This window comes from Lontra canadensis, unplaced genomic scaffold, assembly GCF_010015895.1.
Source record: "Lontra canadensis isolate GAN:19392208 unplaced genomic scaffold, GSC_riverotter_1.0 scaffold3, whole genome shotgun sequence".
NCBI lineage: Eukaryota > Metazoa > Chordata > Mammalia > Carnivora > Mustelidae > Lontra > Lontra canadensis.
The window spans coordinates 25,604,308-25,616,995 of record NW_022630997.1 but is presented as its reverse complement, the minus strand read 5'-3'; positions in this window follow the sequence as shown (position 1 = coordinate 25,616,995).

Genomic DNA, 12,688 nt, shown 5'->3' with positions numbered 1-12,688 from the left:
CCATATTACTTTAGTTACAGAATTTGAGAATTTCTTCACATCAATTATTGGGCAATATGGAAGCCCAAGATCATCCATCACTTTAGCCTTGGAGAAGACTTAGGTTAAGAAAAGCAACGATGTAGATGCTGGAGGTCAAGATGGATACCTTTGTCTTTCCTTGGTTTTTCTCTTCCATCCTTTCAGAATCAAAGCCCAGTTGCACTCCTTTTACCCTTTTATCCTGGTAGCTACACAGAAAGGATATCCATCTAATAAACTGATTATACTCAGATGTGGAGGGCTGAATGTTTCATCACCATGGGACTTTTAAAGAAAGAGGAGAGAGGACGGTTATTTCCATGTATCCCTGACATACAGGCACACACAACAACACACACTCAAGCTCCGATTCAATTCCCCCCACTGATACATATGGATGCTCTGGAAACAGGTCGACACAAACCTGTGCATGCATGTGTGTGCATGTACATACACCCACACATGCCACTCACACTCATAAGGTTGTACAGGAGGCCCTGCATGAATTGAATTCTTTCTCCTTTGTATACGTGTGCTTGAGTAGAAAAGCCTTCTAAGGGGAGGTAGGAGGCTTGGATTCTTGTACTGGCTTTTCTAGCTGGCAGGTTGTATCATTCTGAGCAACTCCCTTTCCTCCCCACACTCTAGTTTCCTTATAAATTGAAAGGGATTTAGCACAGGACATTAAGTCTTCAGAAAACTGTAGGAGGGGTTGAAGAAGTGGGCTCTAGGCCAGTCTCTTGAAAGGTCTCCAGAATAGCAGAGCACCACGCCCCTGAGGCAGTGGTTACCACCTCTGAGGCCACTGCTAGAGTTCTGCTGGCCTGTGTTTGAGGCCCCCTGCCAACTGTGCGGCAGTCTGTGGATATCCCACACTGGAGAACACACACCCTGACCAGCAATCTGGAGATGAGAGTCAGGTCAACAAGTTGCCCCTATACCCACTAACGTTTGACAGCTAGAAGACTAGAAAGTGAATACTGGAATGTACTGTTGGAACAAATCACCTTCTTGTTGACTATCAGAGCACCTGAAGCCATGGGTAAGAGGCCACATCCTCAATTATCCCTTCAAATCTCATGCAAATAAAACTGATCAGGAAAATTTAGGTCCAGCCCGGAGCCTCCATTGCAAGGAAATCTTGCGATCTTGAGGATACAATTTTTAGCTTTCTAGCTTCTGTGGGACAGATGAGCACATGGAGATTAAGACCGCATGGTGAAGGTCAAGAAACAGTATCTAGCACTGGTATGTTCTGAAAGGGCAAGACGGTATTTCAGAAGCCAAGGAGTTTCTATCATTGGAGATGTACAAACGGGACCCAGGAATGCCGTAGAGAAGACAGATTTTGACCAGTAATTTGCAGACCTTGCTGCCTATTTTAATCCACTGGCCCCCAATTCCAAATATCCTGGCTCAAAAGGTCTGTGGTTAGTCCCAGGAATTTTTTTTTTTTTTTTTAATTCTTCCCAAATGATTGTGAGGCATGACTGGACTTAGGAACCACTTGAGTACAACATTCAAGATCATTTCCAGTCTTGCATATTTATGCATTTTTTACTCTAGACCTGTAGAACTACACAGTCATATAGGCCACGTTTCTAGTACAAAGTGGCAAATGTTACCTTCAGGTGAACATAGAATCTCAAGAGACTGCAGGCTGTAAAATGGTACATTGCTGTGTTACCTAATTTGAAAGGAATCTGGTTATCAACTATTTTGTGGTAATAAAAATTCGTGCCCTCTAACTGAAGGCAAACTGTCACATGAAGCCCTCACTACCATAGAATGGGGAAAAGAATGCAGAGTGGTGCAGTCCTGAAGGCATTTTAAGATTTCCGTGACACACAGACATGGACCCTCCATGCACACAGCAGATGCACACACATACACAGACCCACACAGACCCAGACACACACAGACCCAGAACCCCCCCACCACAATACACAGGCACAGATGCAGACACACCCACACACACCAAGACAACCAAGACACATACACACACACACACACATACACACACACACACACACACACACAGACAAGAGAAACAGACCCATCCATATACCCACAGAGACCCACAGAGAGAGAAACACACACACACAGAGAATATTAGCTCATCTTTGTGTCTAGAGATTTATCCTCTGCACAAACACCAAACCCATTGTTTTTATGTACTTGCCCTTGAAGGGTTGGTAAATGTTTGACTGAGCAGAAGGGCAAATACAGACAGGTTCTACCACTGGTATTATAATCAGTGACTCAAAAATGATTATTCTATTCAATTTACAACTCAAAATCCAAATTTGTCACACTTTGCTAAATGTCCAGGGTTTTGCTGGGACAGCAGGTCCTGGTGTAGAGGTCACAAACATGAACACCTGGGATATATCCCATACACCAGAGTGATTTCTCTGAAACTTCAATATAGGTAGAAAATACGCAACTTGGTTCCATATTGGGGACCACCTATATAAACTACAGTGTTAGAGGTACCCAGAAATAGAAAAGTTGGCTTTGGCCTCAATGAAGGCTCATAACAAATTTGGACAGAAAAATAAGATGGGCTTACAGTTGCATTTTGCAACTCAACTCACTTTAATTTTCTTAACCATTTATCTAGCCAAAATTAAGTTTTATACTCTGAAGGCCAAACACACTTCCACCAAAGGGGAAAAACAAAACAAAACAAAACAAAAACAAAACCTTGGTTCATCAGTGTTTGGTGCTGGATAATACCAAGCTATATACACTGAAATTTAGATGTAGAAGCACATCTTGTCTACTCATCAGGCCACTGATTTTTTCCTAGTTTCTCCAATGTGGTGAGAATAATGGAATGGACTCCCAAATATGCCCTCACACTAATCCCTGAAACCTATAAAGGAATAGATTCTCCTACATGGCAAAGACTCTTTGAACGGGTAACAGAGGACAACAGGCCTGAGTTGGGGAAATTATCCTGGATTATCTGGTGGGCACCATCTTTTCACAGGAGTCATTAAAATACCCAGCTTTCCCTGGCTGAAGAAAGAAGTCACATGAGCAGACCTACATCTGCCCCGCTAGCTGTAGAGGAAAGACCCCAAGCCAAGAATAGAGATCACCTCGAAAAAACTGGAAAGGCAAAGAAAAGGAATTCTCCCTGAGAGTCTCCAGAAAGGAACACCATCTGGCCAGCATCTTGATTTTAGTTGCATGACCTCTGCATTGGACTTCTGTCTTACAGAACGGTAAGATAATGCCTTTGTGTTACTGAGCCACTAAGACTGTAGGAATTTGTTACAGGAACAGGTAGAAAACTAAAACATCCAGTAGCTTTCCTGTCAATGATGGTTCCCTTCTTACCAGAGTCGTAGAGGCTGGTCACTTCCCAGTAATAGTCAAGAAAATCATTGACCTTCTACTGACCATTTGAAAGGAAGTTTAGATGAAGCAGGAAGGGCATATAGTTTGGAGTTGAAGGCATATCTCAACCAACAAAGAACAACAAAAAAATTTCCATTTTTCTGAGGTTTAATATTATCTTTTATATATGAAGAATAATAAGCCTTGCTTATTTTATAGAAAAGTTGAAAATAGACTTAAAAGGAGACAGAAACATGCTTTGTGTATCATACTTTGTAAAGAACCATACTACCTTTTTCTTCCAAGAAAATTACAGACTTTGTCAAACTTACCACAGAAATGATTGTCTTCCAAATACCCATTCTTTTTTGTTCTTATGTAAGAATCTCCCAGTTTCTAGCTGAGAATATGGCAATTGATTCCTTGCAGCCAAGGATGGCTATAGGACTCAAGTTCTAACCAATGGGACATCAGTGACCATTTTAGTAGTCAAATCCCATTTGATGCCCTTGATAAAAGGATGTTGCCCTCTGCTTTTTCTTTTCACGTTCCTATAGGCCAAAATGGCTGGGGCAGCAGAGAATCATAAACGAGAGCAATTTGCTGGGGCAAGGTTGTCAGCAACACAAACGTACCTATTCACGCATAGATTATGGCAACAGCAGAGTTAAGTGGTTGAAAAAAATACCATATGACCTTCAAAGATACTTACCATTAGCCCTTTATAGCTAGAGTTTACTGGCCCCTGCTGTAGGTGATAGGAGGTCAAGAATATAGATAAAATCTCAGTCCTGGGACAACCTCCTAGAGCAGAGATGCTTTTCCCCCTCTGACTACCTACCAGCTTGGAATTTCATACTAACCAAAAATAAACCTATATTGTTGAATCTACTATTAATTTATCAGTTACAAGTGAGCGTCATAAACCAGACTTAGTAATACGAACAATGGTCATGAGGACGACTATGATGTTGACTACCGTGAACACATGTGGTAGTGCTTACGACATTCTAGGACTCCTCCAAATGTGTATATTACACGTACATTTAATGCTCATGATAATTCTATAAAGCACTATTTTTTTTATTTCTGCTTGACAGTTGAGGAAGCTGAGGTCTAGCAGTTAAATAGCTTTTACAAGAACATAACAAAAAGGTGACAGAACCAGATCTGGTCACGAGTCACTCGACACCAGCATCTCAGATCTTAGCCATACATTAAATTGCCTCTTAGCAGATCCCAGCTCTTTCATTCTGACTGAGCATATCGAACAGTCAACCTCCTGAAATTCATTTTAACAGGAGTCCTATTAGAAACAATAGCTTAACCCCCAAATATCGACAAGTGGTGAGGTAGGGCTGAGAATACAAATAGCAATTTGTTTCCTTTTAAATAAAATGTCTTTTTATTGTATACCTAGACTTCAGACTCAGAAATAGCCTAAATTAAAGATTTTCATTAAGCTTAGCAATCTTGTTTGAATTAAGATAATCTATTTGGAAATAAAGACAAATACAAAGAAAGGCAAAAGTTCAGAGGCATAAAATGAAGTCTGAGAATTCATGATAAGGAGGAGGATGGGAGAGGGAGCATAAGAAATGGAGAATTGGACATCCCTGTGTCCTTACCAAGGACAAGAAACAAAGCAGAATACTTGACCTCCTAACTACTGACAAGAGTTTATGTTGAAAAACAGAGATATAGGAAAATTGCGCTAGTTGCTCAAGGTCACAGAAATAGTCAATGAAACCCATATCTTTGTTACCACAAGCCAAGCTTCTTTATGCTAGACTGTCATTAAGAAGATAAAATGAAATAAACAACAAAAAACCCTGGTGATTCCAGGAAGGAAAAAGTTGAATAAGATGGGGGCACTTTCTTAGAGCTTGGACAAAAGATCACACAGGCATTTCAGAAGGCCATGAAGCACAGGACTGGCCCAAGGCTGATCAAGTGTCTTTTGAGGAAAACAGGAAAGAAAATTCTCAAATGCTGGTATAAGAAAGTAAAGTCAGTTCAAGGTCAGAGCCCCAAAATGAGTACAAGGTCATAACAGAGAGGTTACATCTGTGAGGAAATTGTTAAGCACTAAAAACCCAACTGGCATATCTATTTTCACTTTCACAGAGGAGATTAGTTGCTGATAAGCTCTTTATTATTGATTTCTCTGAGCCCTGAAGTTCCCTAAAGATGGGGAATATGATAGGATGAGCTCCATTACAACTGTGAGGTTAAATGCAAGGCATTGTGGTTGCCTCAATTGATTCATTAAAAAGAAATGGCTTGTAGAACTAACTCACTGTATAATACTATCCCTCAGTTCCATATTACCTAGAACTAATAAGGAGAATCTTTTATCTCCCAAAATGAATTTGAGTCCTGGACTTAGAGTTGAAAGGCCTTTTGGAGATTATCTACTCATTTCATAGGTGAGAAACCAAAAGTGTCAGGGAAGACATTGGTTACATTGTGCTTTCTTGGTCTTAGAGCATGAAATCCATCTGTTGGCAAGCACATTCCAAAAATGGTGAATGTTACTATGTTCCGTCTGGAGTTGATTTTGTCTGAGCCATGGACCAGCATTCTGAAATGTTCAGGAGGAAAGATTTGTATATGTAACGCAAAAATCAAGAACAGTTTTGTATAATGTAACAAAAACCACAGAAGCGATCTTCCCTTAAGTGAACTGAGTAGTATCTGCTTGGTGTGGTCAAAGAAAAGTAAGTGATGTAGAGGGATATGGGGCAAAAAGGGGCAAGATGTGCCTGGAAAAGTAAGGCATGAGCTGGTCACCAGGTGCTTTGTAGACCACAACTGGAAGGTTGGGTTATTCTTCTAAGTGCAATTCAGGTTATTAAATGCGTTTGGGCTAGATTATGACAAGGCTCGATTCAACCACTCATCTACTTATTCCTTTTATAATCAAGCATACTTTTAGGCTCCTGAAAAACAAGAAGCTATATTGGTACATTCTGCCCATGAAACCCTCCAAGTCTTTTGGAGAAGGCAGTACTCTAAAATGTAACATAAGGTAATAAGAAGGGAGCAACAAAGAGAGACTGGTACTACAGGACAGTCTGCAGGGACAGGAATGGTCACGTGCATTCTTGGACCAAACAAGTCTTTAGTTGTCAGAATAATTTCATAGATGGACTCTCACTTCATCCTTAAAGCAACACAGGGATATACGGGTCAACCCTCACCATTTATGAAACTGATACTCAAGGAAGCCAAAGGACTAAGAGAGACCACACCTCAAAGATGGCAGAGTCCAAGGTCAAGCCTAGACTCTGACAGAAGCAGCTCCTTCCAATTATGTATGGGAATAATTGTATAGCATTACACAAAGTCAGTAGGAAAGATTTTTGTCATTTATTAGGAGGCCTAGAACAGAGTGATGGCATATTTCTGCTTTTTACTCTGAGGGAAAATACAAGAAAGAACTTCTAGTTCAAACACCTCTACAGAACAAACACAGCCCTGTAAATTACTTTGAAACATTACCCATTACCTTTTAGGAAATAAACAGGATTTTACCTTTTAATGGAATGGCCTAGCATGGCAACACTTCAATTCAGCTTTGAATGAAGAAAGGTCTTTTCTCATGACTATTCTTCCTTGCTTCCTTCAGTGTTTATTTTGTGTTCAAAGTTCTGGAGAAGATTCATAAGCAACTAAATTAGTGCTGATACTTTTTTTCCATAGACCTGTAAAAAGGATTAAACAAGAAAGCACTCTCCTATATTTGGGGATGGGGAGTAGATGCTGGGAATTAAGGCAACCAACCATCTTCCAGGATAACTCCAATGGTGTGCTTGTCCTGAGGCAGGCAGCCTGGGGTTGGAGTGGAGTTTGGCTTGGAGGGAGTAAGCAAGTCCTGTGATCCTGACATACAGAGCTATGTGGGAATTTTCCACCTCTGTGCTACAGGAGATCCTGAAAGGACATCTGGTAATCACCAAGAGTTCCCTGGAAAGAGCTGCTCTTGCAAGCCCTAAGACACCAGAGATAAAGGGCAGAACTAGCCCTCGTGAACATTCTGGAAGGAATTCTGGTCCTTTTGGCCCTTCAAAGCACACAGGAAATAAATAGGTGGAATTTCCTATATCCATAAAGCTGGGAGAATGCTGGCCTTTACAGCTGATGAGAAGGAAAGCAAAGACGCATATGCTGGGTGCCTTGAGGGGAGATGGACTGAATGTAACACTTGCTAGTACAGCTCCGATCTTCCAACAGGCAGCCAGTCCAGAGGGGCGGATTCTTCAGGACTTAGTAAGCGTCATTAGTGTGACTGACAGAACTGTGTTCACTTAAAAAGTTACCCACCTCAGGATCCCATATGAGAGAATATAGAGACAATCCAGAATAAGAAACTCCTGGAAAAACACAACTACTGGAATAGACAGCAGCTGGTTAAAAAAATTAGTAAAGAATATTCAGTTACAGCATCAGTAATACCTTTTGAACTTAGAAAGCTTTTTTTTTTTTTTTTATTTGGGAGAAAGAGAAAGAGAATGAGGGAGCAGATGGAGAAGGACACTCCCCACTAAGCAAGGAGCCCAGTGGAAGGGGGAGTGGGTTGATCCCAGGACCCTGAGATCACAACCCAAGCCAAAAACAGACACATGACTGACTGAGCCACCTAGGTGCCCCTAAAATGTGATTTTTGATCACAAAATTTAGTAGATAAACTTAATAGTTCATAGTATTTTCAGATAATGACAAAAATCAGCATTTCTATCCCATTTATATAAAATTGTGTGTGTGTGTGTGTGTGTGTGTGTGTGTGTGCATCAAAGAAAAAAATCCCTCATCAAAACCTTACTGGTAGTTATTTTAAGATAACCTGAAAAGGAGATATATACTTTCTTTACATTTTTTGTGTACTGTATGAATTCTATTAGGTAACATAATCAGAAAAGCTATATAATCAAAAATTCTATTTTTAATGAAAAGACCAAAATTATTAAAATTTTAAGGACTTTGTAGAGGACAGAAGACATGAACACATAAGCAGTAAGATAGTTTGGCCTAACTGTTAAATTACTATTTTTAGCTAAAGGATTGTATCTCCTACCACACACTGATGAGCCGCTGAATTCGGAGGCTAAGGAAGCAACAGGTAAGGCAGTGTCCCCGAAAGGATACCCCCTTAAGTGGTCCACTTGTCTCAACCCTGAGCTCCAATCTAAACACGTCCTTACTGATTCTCACTTGTATTACACACATACTCTTCAGTCCAGAGAGAAGCCACTGTGTTTGTTTCTGAATTGTTGGCCGTTCAAGAGTCATCGCATAAATTGTCAGAGGAAGTAAATTTCACTTTTAAGAAAGTTTTTTAAAAATCTGCAACTCGCAAATGTGTATCACGACTGGATCCTGGACCAGGAAGGAGCAGGACCAATCAGAGATGAGTGACGCCCTGAGGAGGCGCAGTTCACACCCACAGAGTCTGTTTATGCCAACTCTCAGAACAGGGCAACTAAACTCTAGTGGCACTTAATGAGGCACTTTATAAGCACCAGAAATCAATGGAAAAAGTGAATTGCCAGTAATTACTGTGACTAGTACTAATTAAAAATGTCTCTAAACGGAGACATGACAAGGATGTAAAATTTGAATCAGATTATGCACAAAGCCAGCTCAGGCAAGTTGGGAAGACTGCAGCTTGCCTCAGGTCAGTTGTTGGCTAAGAGCCCACTGGTTCTCAAGCTGCAGAGGGCTCCCCTTCTGCCTTAAATCAACACCAGAGAACACTTAACTGGAAAGGCACCCAGCAAACTGCACCCTCTACAAGTAGAGAGAGAAGTCAACCCGAGTAATTGCGAGCGGGTATTTCTGCAAGGTACATTAGAGGAGAAATGTCCTTCTTAACCTCAGTGCAGCCAGAGACACTTCTAGAGCTTAGCTTTATTGAGAATTCTAAGTATTGATGAGACATAGTATTTAAAATCTGATCTTTAAACAATTACAGACCCAGTTGTTAAAACTTTGCCTATCTGGTAAGAGCCCAGATATAAAGACTCTACCAATACAGAAGAGTATGGGACATAAAGAATTGTGTCAGCTATTTGTGGGTTTTTTGTTGTTTTTAATCTACTGTGACTTTCTTTCTACCTTCTTTTTTTTTTAAATTTTATTTATTTATTTGGCAGACAGAGATCACAAGTAGGCAGAGAGGCAGGCAGAGAGAGAGGGAAGCAGGCTCCCTGCTGAGCAGAGAGCCTGATGCGGGGCTCGGTCCCAGGACCCTGGGATCATGACCTGAGCCGAAGGCAGAGGCTTTAACCCACTGAACCACCCAGGCACCCCTCTTTCTACCCTCTTAATAAATATCTCCACTTGGCTGTGGGGAACATCTTCCCTGTAGTTTGGGTAGGGTTGATTTTGCCTTCCACCTCTTCCCACAATGATGGTGATTAGTCCCAGCCTTCCCACTTCTGACCACAGTGATTAGATCACTGTGACCCAGACAAATAATCTCCAAGGCTTGCTATGTAGATAACTGGAGAGAACACATCAACCTTATTCTGAAGTCAAAAGGTGAAGGTATCTTCTAAATCTTGAGTTTGGGTCACTATCATTTGCCACGGGGTGGGGGGCAGGGGATAAAGAGATCATGAAAATGAGGTCCTCATTGAGGAGAAGAGTAAATGTATGAAGGAGACAGGGAAAGGGAAAAAGGAAGGCAGAAGATACATGGAGGGAGAAGGGAAGAGGAAGGGTTGTTGAAAACCTTATCTGAGTGCCCTGATCCAGCCATGCTGAAGTCTTGCTTATTTCATGGACCTTCCAGCTGCATGAAAGCTACTTTTGAAAATTGTTTGAAATTTATGTTATTTGAGATAGAAGCAATACAGCATGAGATAACTTGTGGTAGCCCTGAGTTACAGAGCAGTGTCTGAATAACAACGGGGGTAACAAATACTACTCATATCAGGAAAGAATTCATTGGCTCACAGGTTTTACCTATTATTTATATTAATGTAAATTATTGCTCAGTGTTTTACCATTTACAAGAGAGACCTGAAGTCAATCTAGTATGAAAGTACAGAACTGTATTTTGTAGTATTTTATAGTAAGTCCATCTTTTTTGTATCATTAGAGCTTCTAGAACTATATAGAATGCTAGATAAAGCTCTGCAGCTCTTCTTACAGAAGATTTAATCTTACAGGAATCCTTAATTTGCTTAATCAATGATGCAAAGGCATCAAATGTCCTGTGGCAATACGGGACAGGAAAGCATGCAGGATCTCTGGTCCCAGGTGGCCTCAGCCCTCATAACACATCCAGTTGCTGGGCACACTGTCCTTACAAGCTAGGATCTCCTCAAATGTCAGAAATTCTTACTACCATCTTACACTCAGCCTTATCTGAAAAGAAGCCCAAACACCAAATATCTAATATACATTTTAATTTCAGAGAATGAAGCAGGCTCCCTTTGTTCTGAATTCAGCATCAACAAGCTATGTCCTCCCCTGATCATAGAAATTAGTATCCTTCTCCAAATATCCCTGATTAATATCTCTGCCTTCAGATTTCCAGCATTCTGGAAAGGCCGTTTATCCCTGTTCATGTCTTGACTCTGATTTAATACCCTCTTAATACAGAGTTTGGTCTGAAGGTGAAAGCCACAAATCAATTTCCACAAAATTTTAATTCCAACATGCAGGTTCTATCACTCTCAATCAATCTTTTATGCTTGTGTTTTAAAGTCTCAAATTAAGGAAGAAATTGCTTCAGATATTTTTAAAGGTGGAGATCTGAATTGGACATACCTCAAATCATGGTTTCTATTACGTTTTTGGTTCCCAAAGAAGCCAGACTGCTTTGAAATTACTCCATACAAAATACGGTCTTTGATGCAATTCTTGTCAGGATGTGTCATAACCACAAAATTGAGTTGTAGATTTATAAATTTGGTATGAAAGCAAATAAGAATGACTAATCTGGCTTGTTTGGAGAAACTAAGTTACCAGAATCCTCTTTATCATTGAAATATTTAAATGTTTATAAACACTTACATAGGTATTATAATGTTCATTTTATAGATAAAGCTCTAAGCAATTTTAGATTCTGTCTCCTGATGCCAACACCTAGAAATCTGAGACAACTACAAACATGAGAGAAGGGAATGCAGGATTGACGGGCTGCCTGAGGCATCTGCTGACATGAAAAAACTACATATTTGGTTTTAACAGTGGCAGAATTAGAGGGAGAAAAAAAAATCTTAGACCCTTACAAGAAAGCTGGGTTATTAGATTGAAACTTCTGCAAGTGTCCAGGGCTATGGCAGGAGGGGAGGCAAGATGAGTCCATCCCAGCCTCTGTTTGGGCTAAGGGTGAGGGGGCAGCGGGGGTGGGGGGTGTCTCTCAGATAGTCTGTAATCCCAAGCTACATGTATTAGTTTACTGCAGTCCTAAATTTCTATGAATTTTCTGACTTAAAGTACACATTTATTCTCATAGCAATCTGGAGGTCAGAAGTCCAAAATAGGTCTAATGAGGTTAAAACCAAACAGGCTGGGAATGTCTTTCTCCTGGAGACTTCAGGAGAGAACCCACTCCTTGCTTCTTCCAGCTTCCCGATGCTGTTCATGACCACCCCTTCCACCTTAAAAGCCAGCTGTGAAGCTGCTTTTCTCTGTGGCCACCTACCTCACTCTTAGGAGCCTTGTGATTCTACCAGGCCCACCTGGGTACTCTAGGATTCTCTGCTCATCTCTAGGTCCTTCACTTAATCACGTCTGCCAGATCACTTCTGCCATATAAATAGCACATTCACAAGTTCCAGGGATTCAGATGTGGACATTGGGAGGGGCCATTATTCAACCAACTCAATGGCCCTAACTTAAATCTGGGGGTTGAATTTAGACTGGCTCAGGGAACATGGAGTCAAGAATTTGAAGTGACAGAAGCAAATTCGCTCTGGAAGAATGAACCTTCAGCATAAGCCCCTTGACATACAGACAGATTAAGGCTTGATATCAGGTAAACATGGTCTCATAAGCAAAATTTACCCATTGCAACAGAAAACAAGCCACCATCAGGAGTCAGCTGGAGTAACGACAATTCTACCTCCAAGAACTTCAAAAATAATGAAATTAACAACTGAACCAGGAAGAAATAGAAAGCCTGAACAGACCCATAACCAGTAAGGAGATTGAAACAGTCATCAAAAATCTCTAAACAGACAAAAGCCCAGGCCAGACAGCTTCCCGGGGGAATTCTACCAAACATTTAAAGAAGAACTAATTCTTATTCTCCTGAAACTGTTCCAAAAAATAGAAATGGAAGGAAAACTTCCAAACTCATTTT